This window comes from Balaenoptera borealis (genome assembly GCF_965194805.1).
Source record: "Balaenoptera borealis genome assembly, chromosome: 4".
NCBI classification, from domain to species: domain Eukaryota; kingdom Metazoa; phylum Chordata; class Mammalia; order Artiodactyla; family Balaenopteridae; genus Balaenoptera; species Balaenoptera borealis.
Genome location: NC_138861.1, coordinates 122419880 through 122438018, shown reverse-complemented (window position 1 = coordinate 122438018; position 18139 = coordinate 122419880). Strand labels below are relative to the sequence as shown.

The following is an 18139-nucleotide window of genomic DNA, read 5'->3' as shown; positions in this document are numbered from 1 at the left end:
ATTTTATACACGGGTAACTGATTTCCTTCTTACAGTTTTTCTTACCAGTGTTCTGTAGCTTTTAAAACTAATTATTTTATTATTACTTCTCTTGCTGGTTGGATAGCTAAAGGCCGTATCATTTGAAATTGATTGAACGTCTGCAATTTCTGGGCACTTGCAGGCCTTTCATCAATTGCTAATTGTTTTGAAAGATCTTTCGATGAAAGAAAGCCTTTATTAGTTGCCATGAACAGTTGTTCCACTGCCTTTTGTAGATGAAATTTCCTGAAACAGTAGGATGGAGATGATTAATTATACTTCCCAGAGAAATTAATTAGCCTTAATCATAGAAATTGCCATGCACAGGAGCTTTAAGTAGACGGCACCATTTTATTACATGTGAGAGATACTGGAACAGAAAGTAACTTGGGTCTTTAACCCAAGAATAAGTCACTCGCCTTATTTAAAATGAAATATATCATCTCTGTTCCTTTATAATCCTATTTTCAATTTAGCTAAAAGTAATATTTTCCCAAGATCACCTACAATCCTTAATTACTTACAATCAAAATATGGTATTAGTAGACTAATTTCTCAGTGAGGCACTTTTTTTTTTTTTTTTAAAGAATTTCACTTTTATTTATTTATTTATTTATTTTTGGCTGTGTTGGGTCTTCGTTTCTGTGCAAGGGCTTTCTCTAGTTGTGGCAAGCGGGGGCCACTCTTCATCGCGGTGCGCGGGCCTCTCACTATCGCGGCCTCTCTTGTTGCGGAGCACAGGCTCCAGAGCGCAGGCTCAGTAGTTGTGGCACACGGGCCCAGTCGCTCCGCGGCACCTGGGATCCTCCCAGACCAGGACTCGAACCCGTGTCCCCTGCATTGGCAGGCAGACTCTCAACCACTGCGCCACCAGGGAGGCACATTTTTTAAAAACTTAATTCATTCTGCCCAGGAGCTAAAACACATCAAATGCATTGACACCTTCATGGAAACCCATGGTACCAATTCAAGCTATTAATTTATTGAAATGACCAAGATGGTGTGAAATTTCAGGAATAGTTGTTGCTGATGCTGGTCTCTCTCTTAAAAGGTATGAGCTTATCAGGAAGAAGGACAATATATTACTTTAAAATGTTATTAGAAAGGGTATAGATCTTGTTCATTCATCGAACATATATTTATGGAGCATCTGCTGTCATTTGCCAGCTCCAGTTTTCAGGTGTTCATTAAATGTCTTACTCCATGCACTTGGAATAAAACACACACACATAAACTCATACTCCCCCCACCACGCTCCCCCCACCCATACACACACATTTCTTACTGAGGTGTGCAGTAGCCGGAGAAAAGAAGGGAGCCTGTTTAGAGGCAAGGTTTGAAGATGTACTTTGGGTTGAATGTTCAATCTTTGGAAAAGATAAATAACTCTTTGGGGTATTATTTAATTTGATATGCCACTCTATTTTATTCTGAGTTTGATAGAAATGTCTCCCCAGTAGTAGCAAATACTGAGAACAGAGGAGAGAAATTATAGGAAATGCTTTTCTGATAATCGGGATAGCTAATATTCAATTACTGAAAACTCTCTTCTTTGCCCCCAAAAGAAGGCTTTTCTAATCTGTCGCCTATGTTTAAAAAAATTTTTTCTTATGTAACTTTAGCAAGGGACTTTTTCTCCTAGCACCTGAAAGAGGGTAGTTCTGGACAGATCCATCCTTGTCAGTTAACTCCCCAAATGAAGATCAAGTCCCTCCTTCATGTGGGTTTGTTAGGAATAGAAAGAAGACAAATACCACCACCACCACCGCTACTACTACTGCTACTGCTACTACTAGTGTGCCTGATGAAAGAAATGAATCTAGAAAGGATATGAGGGTCAATTCTAAGAGTATGTAGAATTATTTAGGGACAAACTTGTTTTTTCCTTTTTTTTTTTTTTTTTTTGGCCATGCCCCAAGGCATGTGGGATCTTAGTTCCCCCACCAGGGATTGAACCCGTGCCCCTTGCAATGAAAGCCCGAGTCTTAACCACTGGACTGCCAGGGAAATCCCAAACTTGCTTTTTCATTAATGATTTTGCTTTGGGTTTTAGGTTAAAAACTTAAGTTCTAAAATTCTTCTTCAAACCTCTTAGGTAAGTGCTAGAGGTGGTGCAGTTAGAGTCATGAAAGATGTTTCATTTCTCTAAGGCTTACTCAGAAGTAAGGAGATCTTAACAAGAAGAACTGACTCAGTAGCAAAAAGAAGGGTGGCATGGGGATGTCACCAGCGTGAATCTCTGCATTTCAACTTGTATCTCCACAAGTCCCCGTAAACTATTACCTCTCTTGGGGGGGGAGTGGATAACATACTAAGATTTATGAACGATTAATTTCTCAGTAAATTGTTGATCAGAGGAAAATACAGTTAGACTGGTGTAAGACTTGGGAGACTATGTGGATAGGTGACATGTATGAAGGTTTCTTGGATTATAAGCAAAGAACTGACTCTGGCCAGCCTTAGCAGATGGAAGGGAATTGGGAGAGTTCTTACAGAATTGAAGGGAGTGCAATAAGCAACATGTGGAAAGAGTAGAAGGCAGGGTGGCTATGGGTTTCCTGTGGGACAGGAGTTTGTGGTCATTCTTCATAGGGTGTTGCCATCAGTGTGAGTCACTTCCAAGTCCCTGTGCATCTCAGTTTAGAATTTCAAATACTAAAAGAAAGAGCATTGAATGGTCCAGTTTGGGTCAGATATCTACTTCTATAACAATCAGCTCTTTCTAGGGGGTCAGGGTCATGTAAAGATATGTCCTCTCATATCTAGTACCTATGTTTGTGGCTATTCCCAAATAGGAGAGAATTTTGTAGTAAGGAGTTATTCCTTTAAGTATCTACCACAGGAGAACAAGAGAGTACATACAGATTGGTGAAGGTGAGAGGCCTGGTTAGGAGGGAGATAGGTCAAGGGCACCAACACAGTTCATTGACTTTCCATTTGCCTTTGAGATTCAGATTAATGGATCTGCCCCGTGCACCAGACTGTAAGTTACTGTCAGGCACTATGCTGTTTTTAACAGCTTTCTGTGGCTAGCGGCAGCTAGTACAGTTACTGACACTGGGTAGCTGCTCAGGGTGCTCTCTCTCTTGCAAAGCTTTCGCTAATCATTCCCTTGTGGACTCGGTTCCTTTCCCATGAGCTCATAACACATTGTGTTCATGTCCCCCATTTTACTTAATCGTACTACATTGAAATTATTTTATTTGTATGTTGTCTTACTAGGCTGTGAGCTCCTAGAGGGCCAGAGCTCTGGCTATTCATCTTTACCCCTAGAACTGCAGCTGTCAAAGGATCTCATTACATATTGGTTGACTGAAATGTGTCAGATGTCTGTATTAGTTTACTTATTTATTTATTTATTTTTACTGGAGTATAGTTGCTTTACAATGTTGTGTTAGTTCCTGCTGTACAGCAAAGTGAATCAGTTATATATCCATTCTTTTTTAGATTTCCTTCCCATTTAGGTCACCACAGATCATTGAGTAGAGTTCCCTGTGCTATACAGTAGGTTCTCATTAATTATCTGTTTTATACACAGCAGTGTATATATGTCAATCCCAATCTCCCAATTCCTCCCACCCACCCTTCCCCCTTGGTAACCGTAAGTTTGTTCTCTACATCCGTAGATGTCTGTATTTGTGATCTGTTGCATTAGGTCAGTGGTTCTCATCATGTGAACTTCATATGTTGAGAATATGAAGAACTAATGATTGAACTAATGAATGTCTTGGCCAGCTCTGAGTATAAGCCTATGAAGTACATCAACATATATTGTGAACAGAAATCAATTTCAAAAACACAGACCTTAAAGTAACCTTGGGGATGATTACATGTATTTTTAATCGTATTTCTGCCATGGTTAATATTAATATGACTTCTATACTTTGGGAAAATTTTGTTCTTCAGAAGTAGCATGAAACAGTACTACTCAATTATAGTGTTGTGACACAGGTCAGGAGTGAGACATGTCATAAGTATTTGTTACTAAACACAGTTGAAGTACTGAAGCTTGCAAATAATTTACATTTAAAAATATATTTAGAACAACCTCAAGGTTATCTCTGTGGTAACATCACTCTCACTCTCTCCCATGCTGATATGCCTTTTAGGAGGAGTGAAGTGCAGTATATCTAGTGCCAGAAGTTATGTTTGGGAATATGTTTTACATGTGAGACTCACATGTTGAGAACCACTGCCTAGGGTCATGGGTTACAGAGACAGTCATTTGATAGATCTTATAAATTGTCCCCTCAATTTATACACTTCTTGTTTTTTCAGGCCTTAAAAACAGGGGTCTGATAACTGTAACCCAGGGGCCTGAGTAGAAAATATTTGTTGGAAAGAATGAGGCTAAAGGGGCTATGGTTGCTAGTTCGTCCACTGACTACTTTGAGAATATGGGGGATTCCACAGTGGTGTAAACGGGGCTCTGTCTTTTCTCACTTCCCCTCATGGTAACAGCAACACATACTCACACCTTTTGAATACAATAACACTAGCTTCTGACAGTGTGAATTATATAATTTTTACTAAGACAATCGCATGTGTATTGAATAGACACAACCCAAGATTTATTTACCTTGGGAAAGGTGTTACTGTTGCCTTACTTGGTCTGAGTACTTACATCCATCCTTCCCTAATTTTGGTCATGATATCTTTCTTTCTTCCTTTTTTTTGGTTATGATATCTTGCTTGAATCCATGTGAAGTCTATATTTTTCACTCAAGCTCATCACTTGGTGAGTGATTGAGAAGTCTGTTCTCCTAGTCCTAATTTTTATCTTTTCACTTTTCTTCTCCATCTCTTTTCCTTCTGACAATCATATCCTCTATTGTAGTCTAGAAGTTTGACCCTTTTTTTGTCCTTTATAATCAATCATTTCTCCTTATCTCCTAACCCTCTCAGCCACTTTGTGTGGTGGTATTCATATGGCCCCCATTTACCTCACTCAGATTGTGAAGGTGGAGAAAGGATTCACACTCAGTTCTGCAGGGACCTATCGCCCACAATAATCTTTATCATTTTGCCTCTTCTCAGAGGCTTCTACTCCTTTTTCCAACATAATGATAAAACTAGTGCTCCTGAGGGAAGGAGTGTTCTAAAGGGAAAACAGTTACTTTGCTTTGTCTTCAGTGAGAGGAAGAATAGAAAGGAAATATTCTACAACCGGGGTTGGTAAACTTTTTCTACAAAGGGCCAGACAGTAGATATTTAGGCTTTGCAGTTTGGTCTGTGTTGAAACTATTCAGTTGTGCTGTTGTAGCGTGAAAGTGGCCATAGATGGTAAGTAAACAAATGAGCATTTCTGTGTTCCAATAATTATTTATAGACACTGAAATTTGAATTTCATATAATTTTCCCTTGTCATAAAATATTATTCTTCTTTCAGTTTCTTTCCAACCATTTAGAGATGGAAAAGCCATTCTTTGCTTGTGGGCTGTACAAAAACATGTAGCAGGCCAGATTTAAGGTTTCCAGACTCAGCATTTAGTATTTGGGACATATTTATACTAAAAATTATTTGTTGTTTATCTGAAATTCAAATTTATCTGGGCATTCTGTGTTTCATCTGGAAATCTTAGCTGGCTTTGGTCTTCAGGCCATAGTTTGCAGACCCCTATTCTATAATTATTCAGTTCTTGCAGAATATTTCCCTGGTTCCATTTGGTAGAGAGATGAGGGGGTTTAAGCCCACATATGCTTTGCCTATTTAGTTTTAAATAGTAATATGATCATCAACTCTAATGGGGTTCTCAGATGTGGAAAAATATTGAGATATTCAGAAACCAGTGTTTCCAGAAAAAGGATCGTAACCGTGGAGCTTATGTTTGCTGCAAAGATTAATAAAGCCAAGTGAAAATGACCTTAGGTATTCAAATATGATAAAGAGTATGTTTCAAGGGGGAAAGAGCAATACTATATTGAGCTTTCCTTCTACTAGCTAGGATAGTGACCAGTTGCTGAAATACTGATTGTAAATGGTTCTCCAGTCCTTTAATATTCATGCATTCAATGAGTATTTATTGAGTGCCTACAACTTGCTAAGAATATTCTCAGAGCTGACTGTATAGTAATAAACAAAATGGATAGAAGCTTTTGCCTTGAGGAAGTTTACATTCTAGTGGAGGAAAACAAACAAACAAATTAAATGTTTACGCTGTTGAAAAGGGCAATGGAGAAAAATGAAGCAAAGGAGAATAGGTATCATGGGAGAGGGGAGGGATTATGCTTTCAATACGGGAGTCCTTGGGAAGGTTACAGTGGAGCAAAGACCTGAAGGAAATAAGGGAATGAGCCATGTGGCTAACTGGGGGAAAAGCATCCCAAGCAATGGACGGGCTAGTGCCAAGGCCCTGATGTTTGAGGATCAGTAAAGATGCCAGAGTGACTCCAGTAGAGTGAACAATGGGGAGAATAGCAGGATATGAGTTAGGTAACAGGGTGGAAGATGTGGAGAGTGTGATGTGGAGATTATGTAGGACCTTGTAGAATTGTCTTTTAGTTTGCTGAAAGGAGGTACAGTTATAGGGTTTTACACACAGGGAGGACATGCTTTACTTAATCACTTGTGTTTTACTTAATCACCTGAATGTTGTGTACCTAATAGGCTATAGGGAGCAAGGGCAGAAGCAGGTGACCAGTTAGGAGACTACTGAGTAATACAGGTGGAGATGATGGTGCCTTGGATCAACGCAGTTGCAGCGGAGACAGTGTGAAGTCAGATTCTGGGCGATATGGAAGGTAGAATTGACAGGATTGGTTGATGGATATGATGTCAGGAGTGAAAGAAAGAGGAGTCAAGGACAACTCCCAGACTTCTGACCTGAGCAACTAGGAGGATAAGACTCCTATTTACTGAGAAGGGGAAGACTGTGGGAGGAGAAGGTTTGGGAGAAAGATATGAAGTTTGGTTTAGGACAAGATAAGTGTGAAGTGTGTGTTAGGCCTTTAAATGGAGATGTCAAATAGGCAGCTGGATATATGAGTCTGGAGTTCAAAGGAGCTGTCTGGGTTCTAGATATAAATTTGGGAATCATTAGTGGATAGATGATGTTTAAAGCCAAGTAACTAGATGAGATCATCAAGGGAGTGAGTGTAGCTAGAAGGAAGGTGAAGTTCAAAGAGGCATGTTTTATATGAGTTAGTAGAAATTGCTTGATAGCTTCTGTATTAATCATAGCCACAAATATAATTAATATTAGGAGTATTAAAATTATATGAAACCATTAACTGCATTATGGTAGTAAAGGTCTTTCACTTAGACTATTGAATATTCAGATGCAACTTTTCTGTAAACAAAATAAAAATGTTTAAAAACTATTTAGACTTTTCTATTGAAACATCTAAACCATAGATATAAGATTTGGCCAAATTCATTGTTTGATTCTTTGTAAAGCCTAGAAGGACACGTATCTTTTTGTTTGGAAACTACTGGTAGGTGAAAATAAGTTTAAAAGAAATGGAAACTTTCGGATTAGTTGATACTTTTCTACTTATGTTTTAAAAAATACCTTTTCTTGCTAAATTAAAAAAATAAAAAATTTTCTACTTATATATACTTAAATATATATGTATGTGTGTATCTATCTATCTATTTATTTATCAGTCGATTGATGGATAGAGTCTCTCAAGTGTCTTGGTGGGTATTCCTGGGGACAGTTGCTCCTGGACCTAGAGCCCTCCAAGCAAAAAAAAAACAAAAAAAACAAAAAAAACACAAAAACCCTACTTTATTATGAGACTTCTTTCTTCTCTGGTTATCAAACTATAGAGTTAAAGCCTATGGGCCTTAGATATAAAACTAACTGAGGAATTCTTCATCAAACAGGAGTTGGAATTTAGACCCCAATATTATTTTCAAATGTGAAAATATCATTGGCCTTTTAATTTGTGATTTAAAGGGCCAGTGGGTTATTTTTAGCTTGGGAGCCGCAGGCCCTGAATGTCTGGCCATCACTGATGAGTGGGCAGCCTGACCCCTAAACACCTGGTCACTCCCAATGTGATAAAACTGCCTTATTCTGGTTTTCATGGTCACTCCAGTAAGAATTTGTATAAGTTGGCTGGCCCCACAAGAAGGAGGTCACATGACACACACCTGCCATCTTCTGGCACACGCATCTCCTGGGACCAGCTGAAAGAAATGCTGTCCATCTTCAGGAGAGGGGAGAAAGGACTTGGCTTTCCTAAGGTCCCAAAGCTGTTAGGACCTCCCCTCATATCCTGCTGTGCTGACAGCAGATGTGGACCCTGCCTGGAGAGTGAGCCTCCGTAATTGTCAGAGTTTCTCTCTGGTTATAGAGTTTTCTCTTTCTTTCCCACTGGGGTTCAGAAGAGTCAAAGATGTTTTACTCATACTCTGTTCATAGTTCTGTTTGAAGGCTCCACTCCTTATCAAGCTCTAAGCCCCATTTATCCAGAGGAAGAAACACCTGCTGTACTTCCCCTCCTGATACTTGAAATTGACTGGTATATAAATCCTTCCTAATTAACTAGTGGGTATAAAGTTGATCTCGTGATCTGTCGTTTCATTCATTTATTTCTTGTATTACGTTTATTGCCAAATAAAAAAAATCACCCCTGAACCTAGTGGCTTAAAACAATAAACATTTTTTAACACAGCTTCTATGTGTCAGGAATTTGGAAGCTGCTTAGCTGGATGGATCTGGATGAGGGTCTCTCAGGAGGTTACATTCAGATGTTAGCAGGAACTACAGCTATTGGAAGGCCTGTCTGGGCTGGATTAGTGAGGGGGATGAGATCTAGTACATGCATATAAGGACTGATTTTTGATAGGAGCATTGGAGGATTCAACAATGGTAGCAGGCAGGAAGGCAAAGATGTTTGCTGATGCAGGCATGTGGGTAGATGTGTTGAAGGGAGTATGTGGAAATTGTTTTCTTATTGCTTCTATTTTTTTTTTTTTTTCAGTAAAATAGGAAGCAAGGTTATCAGCTTAGGATAACAGTGAGAGAAGAGGTATTGAGTACTTGAGGGGAGAGTCTAAAATGGCAGCCTACATAATTTAAAGAGTGTATGGACTACAGACATAGAGTATAAATGGTGGGAACACTTGAGGTTTATGGTCAAGTATTTAAAGAAAGACCAGCCATCCGGGTTTGTAATTTCCTCCACCATGTTTAGCTGCATGGAGGAAGGCTTGGAGTAAGCGGAAATTTGGATTTAAATGGGACTCTAGTTTTGCAAAGCAGGAGCAACAAGAGGTAAGAGATAAGGTAGAGAAGTAAGGGAGTCAGTAATCATTGACAATGGAATTTAAGTTGGGTAAGGAGAGAAATGAGGACATTGAAGGAGTAAGGAACAGTGAAAAGACGATAGGATCAGTGACTTAGCAGTATCAGTGGTATGGAAGAATTGTGCCATGCAGAACACAGAGAGAATGAGATGAAATGATAGGAGTTGATGGCAGAGAGTGGGATGCGTGTAATTAACACTAAGGAGAAGATGCAGTTGTTAACAGTAACAAGGTCTAGGGTAATGACCGTGGGAGTGAGTGGCTAGGTTGGGTAGAGGAAATGAAGGGGATCCTTGGCATTTTGGTGACAAGAACAACGAGAAATCATGGGTGATATAATCTGATGACAGAGATTCAACATGGGTGGTTTTGGGGAAAAGGGAGGATTGGAAAATTGTCTGAAAGCAGCAATAAGGAACAAGGAGGACTAGGATAGATTCACAGAGGCTAACAGGGGTTCAGCTGTGGGATCTGGGAGGCAGCCTGGGAGTCTAGGGGTGGCCTGACATAGAATGGGAGAAAGGGCATGCTGAGGTCAGTCCCAGGGGCTCCAAGGCAGCTGGTGGTGGTGAGGCTGTGAGTGCTGTACAGGGAGAAGGGAGGGGTCTGGCAGTGGGGTGGGCTCTCTCAGGTTCTCACTGCCAGACCCCACTGAAGTTGGATTTCAATCCAGGGCTCCTGAGCTCCAAAGTAAATGCCCTTTCCTCTATACCCTTTCCATTTAAAGTGTGCACTAAAGTCTAGTCTGAGAACTTGTTAGGAACATGGACTCTCAGGCCTCAGTCCGGATCTTCTGAATTTGAATATGCATTTTAACATGATCTCCAGGTGATTTATGTGCCTGTTGGAGTTTGAGCAGCTCTGCTCTGCACTACATATTTTTCAGCCTCTTAAAAATTAGTTTTTCTGTGTCTACTCAATGAGATCCCATGGAATAACAAAGAGAATGGAACTTTTTGTGGCGAAGGCTTTCTGACCCTTTCAGGACTTCACAAAAAGTTTCAAAATAAAGGTGAGCAAAAATTGGAGACAGATGGATATGAGATAAAAAATGATTGTCATATTTAGCTAGTTATCTGACAGATGACTCATCCAGTAAAGTGTGTTATTTTCCAGAGTTTTAGGGCTATGTGAGGAGAAACCCCCGATGCACTTGAGGTTAAAGTCTTTCTACTTGGATTCTGCTGTGGCCACCAATCTGGTTTATAAGTCAACTAGAACTATTAGGACAAGGAAACGGGAGGGATAAAATGCGTATTCATTTTCTTCAGCTATTATTAACCTAAACTCTGATGCTTGTCCCAAAGAAAGGAATTACTTGTATTTATTCTTATGGCTAGCTTGCTAGCAATAAGTTATGAAAGGAAAAAAATAACCATGTGGGATAATTGACTGAAAAACAAATGTCAGTAAAAGTAAACAGAATGGACTCCACTAAACCTATTTGCAAAAATGTCAAAGGAGTTGAGTTGTTTTCCCTCACAATATTTGTGCTGGTATAAAGGGACTACAGTTTAATTAAATGTCTCCATAGAGACTGGGTATTCCACTAGATGTCACTTTGAGATTTTGCTCAATGAAGGACTGCATTCTGATTAAGTAATGCAACATTTGTCCTCAGTAATAAAGTGGTGACAATTGACACCTCTCTTCCCCAACCCTCCCATGCTAAACAAGCAACAGGAAATGAGAAACACTTGCCACTGAGCCTGGACTCCAGAGGCTGAGTCTAGTCCTGCTTTGGTCACTAACTAGTTGTGTGACCTTGAGGAAGTCCCTTAAAACCTCGGGCATATTACGTATCAGAGATATTGCTTTTCCAGTGACATACGTTCAACAGTCAGTTCTAAAAACCTCTGGCTCTAAAAGCCTCTGGTTCTGCTGTATCATGTTATGTGTTACACAAATATACAGTCAATGAAATTTAGCAAGATGAAGAGGAATTTGGGGGAATTTTGAAGACTAACAAACAATTTATTGGGCTGGAGTCACCAGGTAATTGCATACTACTCTAGAATGAGAAATTCAAAAGAGTAATATGTTTATCTATACTTTTAAGTCTTAGGCTTTCTTTACCTTCAATATTTAATTTATTGGGTTTAGAATGCTTGTAATGCCGACCTTTCTTGATATTGGCCATATTTCCAAGCTATTTGAGAATGATAGACAAAGGGTGACTGTATGTTATTTTCTTCCTTTTCTGAGGGATCTAAGATTTGGAGGGAAGTTTTAGATATAATCCCTTTTTTTTTCTTAAGGCATCAAACTCAGATAATTATAGAATTAGAGGTAACAACAGGCATCTGGCTATTTAGAATTATTATTTTTAAAAAAATTTAACATTGTAATGCCGCAAAAACAAGTTAAGGTAATTTTGGTTTGTTTTTTCTTGTGATGTAACTTTTATGTGGGAGAAATTCGGAATAGACTTGTTCATGAAGAGAGAATTGTAATCAACTGCTTGTCAATAAAATAATAAAGAATTCCTCTCAGTGAAGTAATCAAAGTGGTCTTTTCCAGGCAAGTGTGAAATTTCCTTTTGTTCATTGGGGAAATAAATGGGAACCAGAAAGAAACTCTGTTTAATAAGAGCTTTTAGAGACTTCCTTGGCAGTCCAGTGGTTAAGACTCCATGCTCCCACTGCAGGGGTCACGGGTTTGATTCCATCCCTGGTCAGGGAACTAAGATCCCACAAGCCATGCAGCACGGCCAAAAAAAAAGAAAAAGAGCTTCTATGGTATGTCCATTCAGTTGCCATGTCACATGAGCTAAACAGCTGGGTCTGGGATATTCGGAAAACAAAAAAATGAGAAACAAAAGTGTAAAGAAAAGAATATGTGTGAACATTAAATACTTTTAGCTTTAAGTCTTGCTAATGGGTCTTGTAAAATTGCAAGCTACATAATATTTGTGCTGTAAACAATCATGATATTTGCACCTATGCTCATTTGTTTACTAAATATATGACAACGGAGCTCAATTAAAAACAGATTAACCACACAGGTAACAAAGGAATGTGTAATTGATTGAGTTTGATAAACCCGGCTTTGCTAAACCCAGCTTTGCTAAACCCACCTAGGTTTTTTCCTAAGGTGGTGTATCATTTTGGTTTCTTCTGCTATGAGGTAGAGAGGGCCATGGATTTTAGAAAAAGTGATAATTAATCATGTAACAAATTAAACATATTCCAGCTGTTCAAATATGGTGCATGTGGGTGGGTGAAATAGTAAATTACTTTGGCTTCACAGGCAAAATATCTGCTGTTCATTTATCTGTTTGCTTGCTGTTTTTCTTTTATTCCTGCAGAAACCATTATCTGAGGCCAAAATCAAATTTTCTTGAAATATAGCTATTACTTTGGGTAGATGCTACTCTTAGAAGGGAAAATATCTAAGGGTGTTTCCATTTCTGACTCTGATTGTGGTGAAGATGATAGGCATTCCAGGAAACTTGGTAAATTTATCTAGTGTTACCTTTTAACTAGATGCTTTGCTATTATTCTTGCAATGAGAACTTTGTACATATTTTCTGCTTTTTTGGTCTTTTATTTCACCTATTGATAATTTATAAATATTGAACAAATGAACAAAATGAACAAATTTTGACTTGAAGTGAAAATTCAGCAAAGTTGAAAGTGGGCAATGTCATTGAAGAAGGATGGAAATCTTTGAGAGAAACACTGTAACAAGAGTAAGAAAACTCCTTTGTAGGCAGCCACTGACTTATAGTAAACATATTTTAAGGACTCATATATTAAAAAAATAAACTTATTTTTTTTTTATTTTAAGGAAAAAAAAGTTAAAATGTTCCATAAATTCACTTTTAGAAGTCAGACCAGGAAAGAGAGAATTTAGGGGGAGTTAGATAGTGGGAAGAGTCAGAGGGACTCTGGAGTGTCAGAGTGACATTGTCCTTTACCACTGCTCTTTGAAAATGCTGTTTAAGAATTCCTTCTTCTTTGCTAAGTAATATAGGTTCTTATTCTAAGTTTAAAGTGCTTCCTTGAGGAAAGAAAGAATTTCCCCAAGTAATTCTGTAAGTTCTCCTGTCCATAATGAAATAGCTAAAGATTTGTTTTGAAAGAAACTGATGGTCCTTTTCCATACTTGTCATGTATTCATTCCTTTAGCACATATTTATTGGGCTGGTCACCAGACAAGGAACTAAACACCTAATGATGAAGCAGGCATATAATTTGCCCTTAGGAAGCTTAAAGGAGTAGGTGGTGCAGCAACAATCTGGGGATTTCTTGATATATGTTGAAAAATAGTCTGTTTTAACCAGTGTTTCTCATTCTGTATCTCGTCATGATACACATAGAAGAAAAAAATGTTTGCAATGCACACTGGGATAATCTTCAGGGAATTTATGATGATAATAATAAAATACAGAGGCGTCTGGGAGAAAAAAAATCAACATTTAATTTGCATAAATATTAAATATTTAATTTGAGTAAAGATAGATAAAATAATTTGAAAAATTTTAGTAAGACTTTAAAATTATGATCTCTTCAAGTTCTTGGTAATAATCACTAATGAGAAATTATTTGCATAAATAGCAGAGAATATTTTTAAAATGTATTTTTACAATTTACAAATTTATACCAGTTGAAATTATTATCTAAGAATCTAAAAGCTTTTTTTTTTATAAGTTTATTTATTTTATTTATTTATTTTTGGCTGCATTGGGTCTTCGTTGCTGCGCCCGGGCTTTCTCTGCTTGCGGCGAGCGGGGGCTACTCTGTTGCAGTGCGCGGGCTTCTCATTGCGGTGGCTTCTCTTGTTGCGGAGCACGGGCTCTAGGCGCATGGGCTTCAGTAGTTGTGGCACGCGGGCTCGGCAGTTGTGGCTCGTGGGCTCTAGATCACAGGCTGTAGTTGTGCACGGGCTTAGTTGCTCCGCGGCATGTGGGGTCTTCCCAGACCAGGGCTCGAACCCGTGTCCCCTGCGTTGGCAGGCGGATTCTTAGCCACTGCACCACCAGCGAAACCCTAGAATCTAAAAGCTTTTAATTTTCTTTCAGCAACAGATGTAGTGTTAAAATATCTTGTGATAACGTAAATAGATGTTGAATCTAATCAGACTTTTTCCTATCAAGTATTTAAAATAATGAAGCTCTAATTAGTAGAAATGCATAGGTAGTTAGATCAGTCACCCTGCAACTCACTTATACTCTACTACAAAGGCATACAAGCAACAGCAAAGAGAAGTATCCAGCAAAGGTGGAGACTGGGGGGCACTGCCTGAACATGTGCTTGCCAGCCTCCCTCTCAGCTTACCAGCCAGACATGTGCAGCTGTACCTTGGGCTACATGCTATGCTCCACGGGTGCCTGCTATATGAACTCCTTCAGTAGCTCCTTGGGCTCCATGTCCGTGACTGGCAAAGTGTGCTGGCTACTGAAGTAGATGTTCAGGTAATATATCATACTTGGTTATATGTAGCATTCATGGTAGAACAGTGAATGGCTGGATGTGACTGTTAGTTTTTGCTGCCCATGGGGACCATAGGCATACCACCAATCTTCAACTCTACTGGATCAGCCCTTTGTGGAGCTCTGGAAAAAGCTGTTCATGTCTGGAGATGTTTGGCCCAGGAACTTTGACCACTCCAGACTCTTCCCAGATGATCCAAGAGCTAATGGGAGAGATACAGTTATAGCACACCTGTAATTCATCTGCAGCACATTGGATGGGTACTTGCAGCCAAATGCATTCTTTATTGATATAGGGGGCAATCTAAAAAAAATGTGTTGCACCATGCACTTAAAATTTAAGAAGCTGCTTCTTTGACATTTTGGAATTATAAGAAAATTTGTGTTTTCACAAGATAAAAATTAGGATGCAGCAAATTCTGTCAAAAGTTTTAGATTTGCAGTACATTAAGAGCTCATGATTTTTGAAAAGAGGTAGAATTGAAGTATATCTTTGCACTCTTTTTTTTAATTCAATGCTTTTAATTTAAATTAAGCAAACTATTTTCAGTGTTGGGTAAGTTCTCATTATTTGGGCAGCTGTGCAGTCCCTGTCCTTTTACAAAGACAATTATAAATCATGTGTCATCTGATATCCACCCAAGGGAAACTGAAGAAGATATGAGTGACTTTCTCTCTGGATATAGTTTAGGTTGTCAGCGTTCAGGAATCTACTTGCAGAAGCTCAGTGTATTAGGTTTATCCAGAGAAACAGAATCAATAGGATGTATATATCCCTATTTCTATCTCTATCATGTCTATGTCTAGAGAGATTTTTATTTTGAGGAATAGGCTTCCGTGATTGTGGAGTCTTGCAAGGTCAAAATCTGCAGGATAGGGCAGCAGGCTGGATGCCCAGGGAATAGTCGATGGTGCAGTTCAAGTCCGAAGGTAATCTGTTGACAGAATTACCTCTTCCTCAGGGGAGATCAGTCTTTCTATTAAGACTTTTAACTGTTTGGATGAAGCCCACCACATTATGCAGGGTAATCTGCTTTACTCAAAGTCTACTGATTAAAATGTTAGTCTCATCCAAAAAATACTTTCACAGAAACATCCAGGCACATTTGACCAAACATCTGAGTACTGTGGCCTAGCCAAGTTGACTTATAAACTTAGCCATTACACTCAGCCAGTTACTAACTTCTTCTTTTAGCTAGTTATTAGCTTGAGTGTCAGTGACACAGAGAAAGTCTAGGTTTAATCCAAACCTCAGTAGTTTTCTTCTAAATATGAGCATCTAGATCTCACAGTTCCCGGAAGAAACAAGCAGGGTTTTACTTTTCTCTCATCTCTTCCCTACTATTGCTAATGGTAGATACTCCCCATACCTCAATCAGGAAGTCACTTCTGTAAAAGTCTGCAACAGAGTTCTTAACAGAGGATTTAATAATATGAGTTGACAGCTTCTCTAGAGCAGAGATGAGTTGAAATATAATGGAATTCCATCTTTAAGCTTAACGGCTGGAGAGAGGCAATTTGACAGTGTGATCACAATGTAGTGATGGCCTGTGGGGACATTATGCAATGATTTAGCCTTGCTGGCTGGGCTCTGTAGTCTCTCAGAACTCGTGAACTTACATAAAGTTGGAATTTGGTCATGCCTTATTGATAATGCAACCACTTATCTAGTTATTTGAGAAACATCCCCTTTTCCAGTTAAAGAAATCAGGGTCACCACTTGGGTATTGCATTCAAACATTAGCTCTTAAAGTAGTTGGATAGCAGATGTCAACTGGGCAGAATAAAAGTAGGTAACATAAAATACTCACTGTATGCCAAGCTCAGTTCCAAGTGAATGAATTAGGTAAATTAATCCTCATAGAACCCTAGGAGTGAATCCAACTATCTCCATTGTACAGATAAGAAATCTGAAGTAGAAAGAGGCTCAACATATCCCTTAGGGCCACGTAGCTAGTTAGTGACAAAGTCAGGACTCAGATCCAGAGAGCCTGGCTTTAGAGTTTGTTGCTAACTGCAACACCATCCTGGGTGCTGAAGGATAAAAGCAAGTTACAGAGTGCTCAGAGCCCTCACACTGGCTGGTCGTGGGTCATGGAGCCACATTAACAGAGTAAACAGTGGCTGACCTTTTTTTTTTTTCAGAGCAGAATGGAGGGAGCAATCCCCAGTAGGAATCTACTGATGATAGTTGTACTGGAGATTCACACTGACCAACTTTATAAGCAGAGACTTAGGTGATGGTTCTAATATAAAAAAGCACTTTTTGTGTGCTTTCATATGACTTGAAAAGGACTGATGTATAGCAAAGTGGTCAAAGAGACATGGGCAGTACAAGGAGACAAGGAGGACAGAATATACCACAGACCTCAATTTTCATCACATTTGCTAAGAATTTTCACCTATTCTTAGGAAGAGATAACTGGAAATTTATATCTCTGCCTCACTGCATATAGATTGTAGTTTTGGTATATACACATAATTATGCCCAAGTTATCTATTAATTAGATATAATTATAAATAGACCTCAATCAATACTATAGGTTTAGTGATTATTCAGTAATTCCCTTTATTTCTTCATTAAGCCTGAATGAAAGGATACTTTTGACTTATTTGCCTTGAGCTGCCCATCTGGCCTGGGCAGACCCTACCTTGACTATCATGGTCAAGATTCTGATGGTGATTATGGTCGATCTGCGAAGGTTGCCCCCTTTTATGATGATGCCTGAGTGTGCTACCTGAAGTCTGTGTTCTTCACAGAAATTCGCGATTGTCTTCCCTCAGATGAATGAAGGAAGTGGTCTTCCACAGTGCCTAGCTCCTGGACATTGTGTCTTAACTCTGTTTGGGTAGAAATATATATTCGGGGACTCTTGAACAAACCACTGATATCAGAAGCATGAAGAAGGAGGGCTGATTAGAACGAGGAGTAACAACAAGAGCTGTTGAGCTGTTTGAATACTTTGGCAGAAAAGATTAAAAAAAGAATACTTATCTGCAAAACTGATTATGTGGATAGTCTTCAGAATGATCTAGAGGCTTTTGAGTGATCAGGCCGTCACGAGCTTGGCTGTGGTTATAAGATGCTCAGTCTGTTCTTTTTCATTCCTGGCTGAGGTTCAACATTCAGAGAGGTGACAGGTTAAGGCTCTGCACTGCTGTCAGCATCTTTGTAGGCATCTGAGAGGGCACGGGGCCTGCACATGGCAGTGAGTCAGGCATGGTCCCTCCTTTCCACACTAGGGCTCTGGGTGAAATGTTAGTAAGGCCAGCCTGGGGACCACAGCAAGGGCCTGTGCAGAGGGAGTGCCTTGATTTCCACCTAGTGGCAGTTGCAAATGGCTCAGCCATTCTTTCCTGGTGAGGGACATTTCAGACAGCCTTTCCAAATATGGGACTCAGGATCTTCTGAACTGCTTCCTTAGGGA

General features: G+C 39.2%; 1 protein-coding gene and 1 long non-coding RNA gene across 2 annotated transcripts in view; one reads left to right on the top strand and one right to left on the bottom strand.

Annotated features, from left to right (window-relative positions):
* The window catches only part of LOC309627594 (uncharacterized protein), a 694978-nt gene that overhangs the window by 276208 nt on the left and 400631 nt on the right, over positions 1-18139 (top strand). The gene's annotated exons all lie outside the window — the stretch shown is intronic.
* LOC309627619 overlaps positions 589-18139 on the bottom strand; it is a 44511-nt gene continuing 26960 nt past the window's right edge. Inside the window, exon 2 of the long non-coding RNA XR_014243861.1 lies at positions 589-18139. This exon is cut by the window's right edge and continues 14509 nt beyond it. This is a non-coding gene — a long non-coding RNA (uncharacterized lncRNA).